Source organism: Calliopsis andreniformis, chromosome 12 (assembly GCF_051401765.1).
Source record: "Calliopsis andreniformis isolate RMS-2024a chromosome 12, iyCalAndr_principal, whole genome shotgun sequence".
Classification (NCBI taxonomy): domain Eukaryota; kingdom Metazoa; phylum Arthropoda; class Insecta; order Hymenoptera; family Andrenidae; genus Calliopsis; species Calliopsis andreniformis.
In genome coordinates, this window is record NC_135073.1 from 8,989,776 (window position 1) to 9,005,183 (window position 15,408).

The 15,408-nt window shown below is 43.7% G+C and overlaps 1 long non-coding RNA gene across 1 annotated transcript; it reads right to left on the bottom strand.

Annotated features, from left to right (window-relative positions):
• Nucleotides 1–11,331: 11,331 nt before the first annotated feature.
• On the bottom strand, nucleotides 11,332–13,491 carry LOC143186114 (uncharacterized). The gene is made up of 3 exons (XR_013003010.1): nucleotides 13,393–13,491; nucleotides 11,748–12,029; nucleotides 11,332–11,655 (listed from the first exon to the last, which is right to left on the bottom strand). It is a non-coding gene; the product is annotated as an uncharacterized LOC143186114 (long non-coding RNA).
• Between the last annotated feature and the right edge of the window lie 1,917 nt (nucleotides 13,492–15,408).

The following is a 15,408-nucleotide window of genomic DNA, read 5'->3' on the forward strand; positions in this document are numbered from 1 at the left end:
AGGAACCACCGAACAGTGGCACCGGGGACGGAACCAAGCTACCGATTACGTAATCATCGGGCTAAGCAGGGTCCTTGGCATCCGCTATCTCGCCTTAGAACCCCAGCAGGAACAGCAGGGAGTCCCACAATACCTTGGATCAGTGCAGCTAAGCAGATTTGATATAGTGATATCATTAAGAGAGGCTCGTCGAGGATTTCCGCGTACCACAGCTTCTATCCTTAACCAAGCGTCTCGGTCAGTTGTCCGCGCCTCGTACCGCGTGATAACGTTCGCGTGGCTCGATAAGCGGGACTGTTCCCCACGCATCGTCGACTGGCAGCCGTGCATCGATCCAGGATCAGGTCACAGTATCGTGGACCCAGGCGAATTTTGGCATCGTCGATGATCACTGAGGCATCGAACGTCTGCAAAGGGCGACGTCAAGGTCTGGGGACTCGCCTTGTCGCTGGAAGTGAAACTGGGACTCGAGAGACTAGGATCGTTGACAGTGGTCCAGAGTGAAGAATTTTGAATTTTGAGGATTCGCAAATTGCAGGTGTTGAAGGCTTGAAGAAGGTGTTGGTTGTAGAATCGTTTGGACTTTGACGGTTGGAAAATACATTCTGGTGAACCAGGGAATATAGAAGCCTTGTTGAAACCTGTCACTGGTCGGAAGTAGAGACGGAAGCGAAGGCTATAGCTGAACGCATGAATATAAGAAGAATCGTCAACTTTGGCAATCGATGGACAGCGATTAAGAGTCGCGAGTGTGCTTGACGCTTGCGATCGCGGATGTGCAAAAACGTCGGCGCTTGGCGTTGTGATGCGTTGGAAGCTCGCCACTTGACTGAAGGTAACCCCGTGAACGGCCAGGCGTCGCGGTGAGGGTGTCGGTGCAGTTGATACAGTGCTCCAAAACAGAGAAACACAGGTTTTTGTACAATTTGTGAACGACGGAATCAGTGCGAAAAATAGAGGGAAAAAATAAGTGGGAGAAAGAATCGACGTGTGAATCCGCATCGAACGTGATTTCTCGGGGATCTCTCGTTTTGGATATCAGGATATGTGATCTCGGACAAGATGCCTAGCACCATAAGAGGTGAGTGGACGGATTTGCTCGCTTCCTGGTTTATTTTGCCTCCCAGCGATTCGTTGCTGAATAACTGACACAGGAATCGAAGCGCTGGCGGTGCTCGTTGACTTCCTATTTGCGTCAGAAAGTTTAATCGGACGTTACTTGGCACTCGAACGAATCTCCCTCGCTGGAAATCGATGGCCCGTCAATAAGCTTTGAGAAAGAATAGGAAACTAGCTATCGCTCCGCGAGGTTCATATCGATACGCTCGTCGTGCTGCTCGAGTAGCAAATGCATTTGCACGCAGGGTAAGAGTACGCGGTGTTGTGGCCACGATCGCAGGGTTACTCGAGGTCAGTAACACACTGACGGTTAGACGCGAGTCCGATTCGTCTACCTGTTTCTTCGGTAAACTCGTTCGACTGGGATTAATTATCCGTTCGATTAGCATGTTTACAGACCGTTTGCTCATCTAAACAAACCGTTAAGTTTTATAAATAAATTACCTCATCTGCATGACTAAATCCTCGTTTATCATACGAGGATATCGTGACAGCAAGAAATGCGGTAGATTATACTGAACGATAAAAAACACTTGATCAGAAATTTTATTTCCCGTATAAGAAACCAGCACAGCACTTTCGAAATTGCATTGCTATTTCAGAGATACGATAGGTTCAGGAATGAGTTTATTTTAGAAAAAAAAAAAGTTTGCAGTTGCGAAGAACGCGAATAAAGTATTGACTGACGGGAGAGAAATATATTTGTGAAAGGTAACAATATGCGGAGCTATGGTCGCGATAGCAGGGTCACTCGAGGTCAGTAACATACTGACAACCAACGTGGGTCAGTCAACGAGTGTCTTCTGGCTCCTAGAGCGCATCGCGTGCGTGTTCCTTTGCCACCGTCCATCCCTTCAGTTCAATTGGATCTGCGCCAAACGATCCTACCAATCGTTGTCTTCTCCGTCATTAATAATTTCGTAACAATGTCGATCTGAAGTGTAACTCGAAACGACTTTCAAACACTTCTAACTGTAACAAAAGGGAACCAAGGGAAATCGAAAGTTGGGAAACACCTATTCAAATCAGTGTCCTAGCGCGGTCTCCTTGATAAAGTTCCAACTAGGGACCAAGCGGGAAACACACCCGAAGGACGAAATAAAATTGAAAAATGAAATCTCTGAGATCGATCGAAGCACCATCTGCGTGAATTATTCACTGACCTTTGTGAATGCGCAACCGTGAGATCATCGACCCTCTCGATTGACCAAAGCCACCGATTTTCATTTAAAGTCCAGAATCTCGGCTCTTCTATCCCGTAATCTAGTTAGAACAATAGAAACAAGAAAATAGAAACGATAGGATCCTGGGGTTGATAGAGGGTCGGGGAAAGAGAGGTAGAAAGAGAAAGAGGAAGCGCGGAGTGGAACGGGACAGGGGGGGGAAAAAGCAGGTAGGAAAGCGAGATACTCTTCCTGTGACAGGTGGCAAAGACCTTGGTAAACCTAAGGGCGTCGCGATCGATTACCTAACCGGACGACCGAGTGGATTTTAGTTTCCGAGGCCGAACGGTTAGGACCTCGGGGGCCCCCGGCGCCCACCGTCGTTTTTCGAGCTAAACGTCGACGGGATTGCCACTTGGGACACGAACAAAAGCTAAGGTCGATGAACCCGGCGTACACGTACGGCTTAACACGCGGGTCCGGTTCACGCACACCTAGGCCTTCTGTATGCTCGTACGTACACGCACTCGTCCGCTCTCACGGGCCACCAGGTACTTTGGTGGTACTCGCGATGCCACGGCCGGTCAAGTCCGGATTCCGGTGACTACAGTGCCTTTGCCCGCCGCAGCATTTACATAAGTACGAACCTGACGAACTTGACGCGGGTGCCTCGATAAAGTTCTTCCTGCGAGCACTTTTCTTGGGGGTGTTCGAGCTTTTCATTTTGTGGTTACCTGGAAAATGATCGAGTAATGGGGCGATACAGTGGCAGAACACTTGATAATAATAATGCTACAGCACTTGTTAACTTTTAAAGTAGCATACAATTAAAATAGTATATTTTAATATTAGGAAATCAAGAAATAGAATAATACAGAAATGCACAATACATATTTTGTGCCCAAAATGTGATGGATAAAGCTTGGTGTAATTAGTTGCTATTAACCTTTAATCGTTCACGTCAGGTCCTAATGGTCCCTTACTCAATTTTTGAAATTTAATTCTTTAATTATTCTACAGTCTTCTGTGACTCCAGAAGTCCATCTGTATTATTGAATAAGTCAGCATCCAGTAACTTACTCACAATGAAAACCGTACAGAGTTGATCTGGAACTACGTCAGTAGTTAAAGGTTAAATCTACCTAGCTACTTATTGGAGCACATTGAAAAACAAGCTACATAATTGTCAGTAAATCGATTAATAGAAGTTTGCTCAGTTTTTTAATATCAGTTGATAGAACTTAGATAAGTGAATTCGAGTATTCTATCGAATTCCAACAAATGTTGTATCGAACAGGATATTGGATAGAATTTCGTTGCGTGTTATCCTCCGAGTGATATTGGCGATACAAAAATACGTGCACGTGTTGCTCCTTGGTATGCTCCTTCAGTCAGGCTTCTCAGAGGTTTATGCTTCACGTGGAATCTCTGTTACGTGGGATACGGGTTTATGAATCCTCGTAAGATATTATGCAAGATACGTGAGCAAGACTCTCGTGGCTCTTGACTTTGGTACCATCAATGGTATTCACGTACGCTCTGTACACATGTCGATAGGCAGGCGGTTACCTCGAACGTGAACGAACTCATTTACGTGGACGTGAGTTACATGGTCGCGTGGTAGTTCACGTGTAGGTAGGTCGCCCGGAATGTCGTAATCTGTATGCTGAATCTTATAAGAGTTTCGTCATGGTCACGCTGAGATTTCAGCTCGAATTTCCAATTGTGTAGATGGGGCGATAATTGACAGTGATATGACCAGGAATCTTTGAACAGTGTAGGTCATTTTTCTGTCCGTATATGTTTCAGTCTCTTTCAAAGTTATCCGATGGTATACGTACATACAGTATCTTCTTGTTATGAGTTTGTAATTACTAATAATAAAATTGGAGTAGATACGTATTTTTGCCTCATAGAAAAGATGAATGCACATTGGAGAACAATTCATATTATATACAAAAGAATTCTAAAGCTGGTAGCGAACAGTAGCGAACTTACAATGAGAAGATACTGTTTCTTCTATGGAGTGATTTCAACTTGGCAACAGAAAGGTCCATAAAGATTTATTTTACCGTAGGAAATAGGAGGGGATCAGTAGGCAATGAACCAAGGTTGTATAAGTCGATGTTTGGCTCTACTCAAATTACGTTCCGATGTACCGTTACAGGCCCATGATCGAAGCGACCGTTCGCGAATGTCTTTTCATCGAATTTTAACAGTCCCCACCTTCCCGCGATCACGCATACAATAGTGCTACCGGCATCAGTGATGAAACAGTCCGAGTATTTTAAATAGGATCGAGTGGGGAATACGAAAGACCCGGTGCTCCCCAAAACTTGCTAATGAAGGAGTTGTTAGTCATCCAGCGTACACTGATCTCTAACTTCTAACAAGCTCCCCTGGCAATCGTTCATACTTCGTTCAAAAGAACTAAAGAAGTCATATCCCAAGGTTTAATCTCGGTACATGATCACTTGGAACAAAGACTTGTGACTTCAGTCGATGAGGTATTCGCGATAAGAGACAACGATCTGAACTCTGTCGTGGCATGCTCGTTCTGCGGGTCGAAGGGAAACAGCGTGGACAACGGTAATTCGGTTTCGTGTCAGCGTAAAACGATCCACCAGTCGGGCAAAGAAGGGAAACCAGTGAGTCACGCAGATTCCGCTGTTCCGAAAGTTAGAGTTACGTGTGTGGTGGTCCTCGGCGGGTGTGGGTCCGCGTGTTGCATAGGGATTCACACACGTGACGCATCGGAACGACCGTTTTTAGCACGCATACACCCGTGTCGGTCATGAACGTGTGCGTCTACGCAGGTTAACGTCTCTTTCTCTCTTTCTCCTTGCTTGCCTACCTATCTACCTACCTACCTACCTACCTACCTAACTCGAAACCTGGCTTGCTCCTTCGTTCTCCAGTCATTGAACTCCAGGCTCGTTCAACCCACCAGCTGTTTCTTACTACTCCTCCTCTGTCCCCTCTTTCTACTCCCTCTACAGATACTCCCCACCGTCCTTCCTGGACGTGGACCATACCTCTTCCGACACCTCTAGGTCTTTGGACTCTTCTATGCTACTCTAGATGCCGGCTAGACCAAGTGAAGGCGCTAGGGTCTTTTCAAGGTTCGCCTTCAACATTGATTCGGTTAGACGGACAGAAGGTCGAGTTTAGGGTTCAACGATCTAGGCGTGCTTGATCGATAGTGGCCATGGGCTTTCTCGATCGAAGGATTTTTAGTGTAACCTCGAAGCTGTTTTGAAAGTTGATCTAATGGATTTGAATTTCGTGTAGGAGAATAGGGAGTTGAGGTCTTGCACAAATTTTGATAAGCGGGAACTCCTTCCGAAGGAATGCTAACCCAGGTGTGACGCTCACTTTTTCATGAATGCTTGCTGTGTTGTAAATCTCGTCAAGCTGACTACTCCAAGAGTTTATCTGTGTTCATCGATTTGAAGATTTTGAATTTAAACACTTTAATATTTTTAAATTTTCGAACTTATAAGCACTCTAATTTTCTAATATATTCAAATTTTATAAATTAAAATGTTTAAATAATTAGGTAAATTTTCAAATACTTACATTTTTGGTATTTCAGAATTCAAACATTTTTTAATGTTTTAAGAAAATAGGGTGCACAGAGCATTATTCGTTAGTATCCTGTAAGCTAATGGCCAAACGCCTCCAAAATGGACATTAACACATTCGGCTTGACGAATCCTACAAATTAGCAAGGGCTCATTCACAAAAGTGAATGTTACTCTCCCGAAACATTCCGTCCAAGTATTATATTTATTTTACAATTATCATACTTATATCGCCATTCGCCTAATGAAAATAATCAATTTTCTGTGAGCGAAGATCTATCGCAAGTTCAACGGTCTGAGCCTGCAATGTTCGTCCTGGAGGATCTAGATGGGTGTTTAGATCCCTAAGAAAGTTTTAAATTAAAACTCCAACGATACGGGCGAATACAATTGTCAGTTTAATTATCTGGCTTACATAGCTGCCTCAAACGCGAAATAAATCTTTCGTTGCATCTACACTCTGCAAATCCCCTTCGAGGCAGCATTTCCAGTGTCTCTAAATTATTTTAGCTCGAGGTACACCGAGAGCCTCCACCGTATGCATCTAATCTTGATCGTAGCTCACTTACGGAGGGTAGACACGTTCCAAGGTTTTCGTTAGACATTAATTCAGCTTCTCGAATCTCAAGGAGAGAAGGTCGAGGGGTTCAATGAACTGGACTCTATGTACGGACGTTCCCTGCTTGATCGATCAAACCGTTCAAAGATTTAGTCGCCATCCTATGGTAAACATTTTCCACTGAAATCGTTTGCCAGGAAGTGAGGCAAATTTTCGAGAGGTGCAAATATGATTCGCAATCAGGATGTGAGGAAGGATGGAATCGAGGGTTCTCGGAAGACTGAAAATCTTGGCCAAAGAGGGCTTTGCACATTCGAATTCAGTCGGTTCGGTGTGCCAAGCATTGAAAAGTTCCAGCAGCTCCAAAAAGTTTCACGAAATTTGCATTGCCACTTTTATTCTTTCTAACTTTCTTTTCCAGTTTTCACTATGGTTTGTGTTTTAGTCCCTATGAAAAAATACTGGGTTCGAAATTGTAATTTGGACTCGTGTTTCGATCATGTTTAGTGCACAGGTCGTCACGATAATATTCTCTAATCTAAAACCGATGCAACTTAATTGTACATTAACTAGGTAATGCGCGGTAATCGAGAACAAATCCGATTTCACCGGATCTGCTTACGCGTTAACATCCGCGACCCATCCAAGTATTTTAATCCTGATCAAAAGCATTCAATTATTTCTATCAAATACCTGCAATCCTTGCTTTCATATAAAATTCACATGCTTTCAAAATAGCCAGTAAAGCCGGATATGAAATTGGCAATGTAATGAGTAAAATTTATTAACCTTTTAATTAATAGAGCTCTGTACGAATTCCTATAAATATTCACATTCGATATTTCTTTCATATTTTATCACAACATAGATATATTGAAATACAGCTTCCGTTTCACATCTCTAGTTTTATGGACTATTTCAAACTCTAATCATTCCATATGTTCACATTTGTATTTTTTGTCAGTTCAAACGATTACTTGCTATGTTCGAGAGACTACTGTTTGTGGTTCGATTCAGTAATAGCTCTGAGCTATGTCCCGCCTTTAGCATTTTATATGTTAATTGATTCTTAACCACCACCGTCATACAAAAATAAAACAATCATAGTCTAATAACAATAATATTCATTCCACTGTATATATATTTTAACCACAGTTTATAATATATTTAATCATTTAACATATTCTCCAACTGTTTTTCTCACCAGCTGTAGTAAAACTTAAATCAAAGATTAAAATACAACGAGAAGTCTCCGATTGTCTTTTTCAATGATTCAATTGGTAACGATGCTTCGAAGCGATTCGCCCAGCGAGGTTTTCGATGGCCCACCAAAAGAGCGAGACGATCGCGAGCCAGCAAACGAGCGGATCGTCGTGTCGGCAGGTATTCGATAGCACCGCAAAGGTCATCGACCGCAGGTGCTACACGCTCGTTCGTTCGTTGGTACGTTCGCTCATTCGGTTTGTGCTCGTCTTCGCCGTGGCCGAAACTCACGGCACCGCTGCCTTCTCTATCTCACACTCGTAAAAAATTTACAGTCACGTCGGGTTCTCTACGCATGTCCACTTATCCCCTAGCCCTGGCGATAACGACGACCGTAATTGGTTAGGAATTCAGCGTTTAACAGCTGGAATCTCCACTACGAAAGCAAGAGTACTTCTAGATTTTTCTGGAAGTGATAATTATCAGCTCCTTCACTATCATACAACTGAGGAAAGATCGGTTCACAGGCTTTGATGTCTGTAATTGTTAATGGTGCTCCTATTTCTAGAGCAACGATGTCTATAAGAGTTCCGGGAAGTCAGAAATTAAATGTTGGCCGATGACGAACTGATACGCCCGAGATTAGTCTTTGAGGTATCAGTAAGCCAACATCCTCTTTGTACTGTTACACAGGAAGAGTTTCATACACGGTTTTTCTAGATAAACTGTGACTAGCTCTTACGTGGTATATTCTACTTAAAGGGGCATTTTACTGCGGAAGCTTCTTGGTCAGTTCTAAGGAAGATCTCCTTTGGAAGGAGTAAACAGAATTTTCTAACTTCTATGGGATCAAATTTTGCTCCAATTTTTCACGATACCATTTCTCAGGCCTTACATTTAAAAAAAAGGGAGCAAATTAGAGAATTGACCTTTTTCAATCATTCAAAAGTCGAAAAGTCCCCCCAAAGGTAATGTGGACCAGCAAAAGGCGAGCATCTAACAATTCAAAGACCGCCGAAAGCAGCGGGAAGTTTGGAGCGAGCGGCCGGTTCCCCGTAGCCGATTCACCTCGACAAAGCTCGAGCCCGCAGGACAATGACCCTCGAGCAGCCACCACGTGGCGAGTGATGTCTCTTCTCCGTCAAACCACCTTACTTGCCTGATTTAAAGCAACCACCCGGCCGTGAACCTTTGAGCCTTCCTAGGGCCTCTTCACCTTCTCCGTTCCGTCCTTGATTCTCTTCCTGGTCCTGTCCTCGGTATTTGTATCTGCCTGCGCGAGTAGACGGTGTTAGGTTCGCTGGCACGCTCGATTTCCTCTAGCGATGCGCCAGAGCACGCAAGAATGGGAATCGTCGCCGTGTGGAATTACGGCGAGAAGGTGTGAAAAGGGAGGACTGGGTTAAGAGAGTGTCAACCGGAGGGCGTCGGCCATTGGACTTTAAACTAGAGTCTTGTGTACAATTGGCGACGCGGGAAACGGGATTGCGCGGCTTACGTGGCACGGAAAGGAATACCAAGGTCACGAGTGGGTTAAATGAGATTCGAATTGTTATGCCGATGACCTGGCTGTTGAACCATGAAAGATTTATTGATCTTAAGTTATGGTAGAACTGGTGTGTTTGAAGTCTCGTTAATTGGCTGCGTATGAAAAATTTTCTTAGCTGAAGTTTGTTATATGTATCTACGCGTAAACTGTTATTAAATACCTTCTCATAGAAATTATATATGAGTTATGGACATAATTTATATGTAGATATTAAATACTGAGATCTACAAGATTATTTAAGATTATTGATGACAGTTATTTTAGAAACGTGTAACAGAAAGTTGAATGCACCATCTAATTTTTTTTATTTTTAGTCCATCAAATTTTCAACACATTGGTTTTATTTTAACTTTATACTGACTAATCGCTTATAGTCTAACAGTAACTTATTTTAAGTTTACGTGTTTCGTATACGTTGCATTAGTCGGAAATAAATTCATTGAACTTGCTGATGATGCGTTATGTGAAACTTGTCATTCGTAAAGAATGAGATAGTAGCTTGGATATGGAATTGCACAATTTGGAAATTTAATGTAAAATATGAGGTAACTCTTTCTCCAGAAAGATTAGCTTCCCTTTGAAATTCAGCGAAAGAGGAGCTCGAGAGCGATGTCTCCGTCTGCAGTTTTCACTTCCGTGTCGTCAACGAGCTAAACATTCCATTAGCACGTGTCATCGACACGAACATCCGACGTTCATTTATATCGCGGAGGTATCAAACTTTTAGATAAACGATCGATGCTCACGTGCATCCTTCTGTGTCTACTGTTCCATTGTCTCAGACTGTCACTGCACTTTCCATGTTTCGTATAATAAGCGTTTTTAGATTCGACGCGATACAGAGCTTAGTGACGCGATGTGTGATACATGGGCTCAGCAAACGAACAATACTGTACCTTATTGGAATCCAATTGACTTGTAGGTAGATATATCGCTGGACCTAATGGAGTCCTAAAGTACAGTGGATGGAAATTGAGTTACATCTTTCTTCTGCTGTTCATATTTCACATTTGGACTGGATTACACATTTCAGAAGTTCCTCTAAAGGACTACTTATCCCATTGTCGGATCAGTTCATGACATACCAAGGATTCTTGAAATGATACATATGCTAGGCGTTCGATGATTTCACGTGAAGATAGGAAAAAAGGACTTTTCATAGAGAAGAGCATTCTTAAAAAATTCTGTGAAAGGAGTATGCGATAATAGGATCTCCTAAATCCAAAGAATTTGATTAACGGTTTCTTTCTAAGCTAAAAACCCTGGGAAAAATTCATTTCGGAGCGGCTTAATGCCCCATCTCCCCCGCTTCTCAATCGTTTTCTCTATCTTCACTGGCAAGGTCGACGATCCTTGGGAGAAAAGATTATTAAGCACGGTCGCGTTACGTGGACCTTCGGTAAATGGCCGCGGTTCGTGCAGCAAGGTGCACTGACCGCAGATAGAAACACGTGGACGCGGACCGTGTCGGTGACGGAGGTGGTTCCGTGTGGAGAAGGGAAGGAAAGGGAGGGAGGGAGGGAAGGCTGGAAGGGCTGATGATTTCACGTGAAGCCTCAGCAATCATCGTACGTGACGAAATGGACGTCGTCTCTTACGAAATGGCCCGACGAAACCGGTGACGCATCATTTGTCAGTTTCGTCGAAAGAAACGGGACTTTTCCTCAACGAGATTCGCCAAGATTTCATTTTATTGTGCAATTAACACTTATGCTTATTCATGCCTTTGATAGAATATTTGACACTGTGAATGCCTTAGCTATGCACTTTTCGATGCGAAAAGAATCTTCAGCAAACTGAATATCATTGAAAATTGAAAAATTCAGCAGTTTTCGTTCATTAACTTATTCAATATTATTCTATCTTTAATTTCTAATTATTATTCAAGGTCCAAGGACTAAATTAGTCTTAAAGCCGAAATAAACCGAGATACAATCACTGGAAAGTGACGACGGCAACAACATTCCTTTTTGTACCATTAGATAAAAGAAGAAAGTATGTTGTTGTTGTCACCTGTTTCCAGCGATGTACAAGCTTTTACAAAATCAAACTTACAATCAACGAATTTGAAAAGTTTGAAAAATTAGAATTTATTTTTAAATATTTATTAATTGTTTAGTAGTTAGTAAACAGTTTTCAAGGATCGTACAAGGATGCGCGCATCTTTAGGACCCGGTTCTTGTTCTCGTCCCTCCTTTCGCGCAGTTATCCTTTTTCTCCTAATCGCGTGGCTTCTAGTGACGTAACAGCAAGGTCTTACGGTACCTCCGGCAACGGGCCTACATTACGTGAGTATCCCTACACGCGACCCGCACGTACGTAGTGTTACGTACCTGCGTAGAAGATCCGCTACACGTTGTTCGACCAGCGAACCAGCCGAGCCTCTTTCTCCTTCCCCTTTCCGTGCTTTCTTCTCTCTTATACGCTCTTTGATCCTTTCCTCGCTCGGCGTGGCTCATTGAAGCGGGATTCTAAAAACTATTAACGGTTCAGACCGTCTCTACCGATCTCTTCGATCGTTTATTTCAATGCATGCGCGATTGTTCCTTAATTGCATGCAACGTTTGTACCTGTGTCGATGTTCAGTCGGCGCAGATCATTGAACTAACAGCATTTTCTTTCATTACTTGTTTTACGAGGATGCATTAACATCGTTTAGAGTGTATTAAAAGGAAATATTTGCAGAGAAGGATTATTCTGGTATCCTTAGTATTTTCTAAAGTGTACTATTTTATGGGTTGAGCGTTGAGTTGAACCGGGATGTGGAACATTCCACACAGTTCGAATTGGAACGTATAATCCACTTGGTGTTTCGAAAATGGAGTCGATTATGCTTTAGCTGAAATATTTACCTGGAGAAAAAATCGCATCCTGATTTCGTTAAGCAATTTTTAACTATTCAAGAATATAAAGTCCACAGAGCAATTATAATTTTAATATTTCATAAAATAAGCACCATATGATCTGAAAAAGGGATACCAGTGTACCTAGCAAAGACATAAAAAAGTGTGTTCAATGTACTTGTAGAGCTCTCTTCATAAACTCTGAATCCTTCGAAACTTTCACTTTGAAAACTTAATTTAACGCCAAGAATGATACTTAGAAACACCGAAGCCTAATTCTGAAAAGTGCCACTGAATCGTGTGAATTGTGGGATTAGTCAATTCCCTCGCGTTCCATGGCAACCCATCAGTAATTCCGTTCGGAGGATTCATCATCTGGGGTCATCGAGGCGGTCGTTTTCCCTTGTTTTCTGATCGGTATGCGCACGCGGGTGCCTAGTCGCGATGCCGACAGGTGAGCAGAAACAGGCGTATATACACATGTACGTGTAAATACGTATGTAAGATACAGTTAGGAGTACCGTTCTGAAAATGCAGCGGCTCGTATCGAGCCGAAGAGAGCGAGGAGAGTGTGTTCGGTGTGTAGTCTTCGCTTGTAGCCGGCTCGAGCGGCGCTTTAACTCAAACGGACATGGCCAGAGGCGGGGATCCAGTCGAAAGGGGTATAACGGTAGCGATAAATTCAATGGTACCGGAGAACGATGAAACAGGGAATATAAGAGCAGACCGCGCGAGCGCAGGTTACGTGCAAATAATTACGAACAATAAAGGTTCCATTTTATTACGACACTAATTTCAGTCACAACTGAACTAGCTTTTCTGCCAGCCCGATTCGAGTCTTGCATAGGAATTCGGATGGGAGATCAATAGTTAGGAGCAAATTAACAGAATAGCTAAAAACAGTTTGGATTAGATGGCATATTTAAACGGTATTTTCAGTGATTTCTGATTAAATAGATCTGCGCTAGGATAGCAAGAAAATATTATGTCAAAGATTGCGTATCATGGGGAGCAGATGTGTATTAACCTAACTGCATCAATAAAAATGCAAAGTTTCAAGAATAACAATTTCTATGGCAAGATTCATCGTGGTGGCTTTCAGATTAAAACTCATCCACTCCAAGTAACCATTTATCTGTATCTGATAATGTTCTTTATAAGGAATTCAATTAGAGCCACTCTATACGATTCCATAATTGAAATACTGGCGAAGGATTCATAATAGTTTTCTCGATTCTCGGTGAAATAAAAACTCTTAGAAATCCATAAATAAAGCGACCTATAATACCGACACCAAAACTGCGATCCTATCTGATTCGTACAAAAACATACACAAAGCTAGTACAAACATGTATAGTAGATCGAACCTCACCTTAAAGGGACACGGCTCTTTCGCCGACCGACAACTCGTTGTGTATTTTCATTCCTCACCTCAGTTGTATAATGCTACAATCATTGAGGGACAGTTTCGTAACCGGAAGCGTCTTCGATCAATCTTCCCAAGAACGACCCCCACAATCGCTAAAGGGGCCAGATTACAGGTACGATTACAACCCTATCGTCCCGAAGACGGAACAGTCTATCTGGCCGACTCGTACAGGCTGCTAACGGATCGAACGAATAGTATCCAGAGCGCGCAGTGGCGGCGCGTGCGCGTGTCATCCCTGAATCGCGTTGAACCAATGAAACTCCCTCTTGCGCTGCCCTCGGGGGGTAGAACATTCCGATATATTTCGGGTAATTTCCGTCAGGGGTTCGATCCCATGAAATTCGACGCGAGACAAGCGAGACAGTGTCAAAGACTCGAAGGAGACAGTGCACGGTTAAGTTGGTAGGGAATGTTGCAGAGCAAGACTGTCGACGAGAGAAAAAGCTATATGAATCGGTGTAATCCAAGTGGGGTGGTAGCAAACGGTGGCTCAACACTGGCTGCCATCTGCTGACGGTCGTTTTAAGCTCGAGCCACTGGTTCCCCGTGAAGTGCATAGCCGAAACGAGACGTTCGGCACCGAAACGACCTCAGCACGAGCTTTTTCAAAGGATCGAAGGTGTCCTGCTCGTCTTGCGATTCACACGAGTCGAACGATCGCGTCGCGTGTCCTCGTCTCGGCTGTTGTTTTCGTGGTACCGTGGTGTGTTCCTGTCAGAATCGGGAGAACGGTCACGCACCAGCTTGGCCAGGATGACGGAGACGACAGTGATGTAAAGCCCACGAGGCTAAGTGGACTCAATGATGACACGTCTCGTTTCGTGTACTAGTATCGAGGTATATGGCCAAATTTCGGTTGTCAAGTGCGATTCGACCTAGTCCAGGTCTGTGATCCTCGAAGGTGCGCCAAATCAGGCGGGTCCTCAGATCCTGGGACCTTGATCGTGCTCTGACAGAGTGGAAAATGATAGATGTGAAGAAAATACTATCAAGCAGTGCGATGATCCCTCGTAGTAAACCCGTTCGCGATATCCTCGAGCTCGAGAAAAAGTGTTTGGTTGATGACTGAACTTCTCCGAAATTTTGTGAAGACTTTCGTGTGATCGTTTTTCCCTGAGTAGACACGGTCCCAAGAATTCTGGTGTCGGTTTTGGCCTTTGTCATGTCAGTTTACTCTGTGAAATGTGAGTTCGTGGAAGGAACCATGGGGAAGGAGGAACGGCCAGGAGGTGAAATGTAAAGGAACAGGAAACGTTGGACGCGGCTTTCAAGTTGTTCCGCTGCGTTGCACGATATCGTGTTGGAGCAGGCTGGTTGTTAGCGGAATATCGACCGAGAGCTACCGAATTAGTCGTGGCGAAGGTCGCGAACAAACGTGTGCATTTGGTTCCGTGTAAACCTCGATCAGCCATTCTGAGCTTAACTTTGCCAACCAGCACAAAGGACACTATCATCAAATTTGCAACTCGTCTCTCGGTTAATCAACAAAGTGCTTTCTACTCAACGATCAACAAACTAAGAGCCTCTCTCGTGTTTCGTTTCCTCTGTCCACTTGAGAGACAGCCAGAAAGCAGTGAACGACGGTAATCAGTGCGTCTGGATTAGCAAAGAAGGACGTTGAAACCGAGAGTGCGACCTGGATGGAAACTCCCTGGAAGAACAGTTCTCTGAACGAGACCTACTGACCTATCGACTCGACGCCCCGCCCCCTCTCCCTGACTGCAACTTTTTTACTTTTACCCCTTTAGTCCCATCGAATCGGACAGCTAAATCGGTGCATCGGAGAGGACAGCGACCGATGGAGGAAGCGGTGTATTAGGAGGCAGGAGGGCGACGTAGCTGCGCGTACGAACGCGCGGGTGAATCGAAGAGAGTCGTTCTTTGAACGAGACCCACTGACCTATCGACTCGCCGCCTCCACTCCTACCCTCTCGGCGTCTTTCTTCACTCGCCACCCTA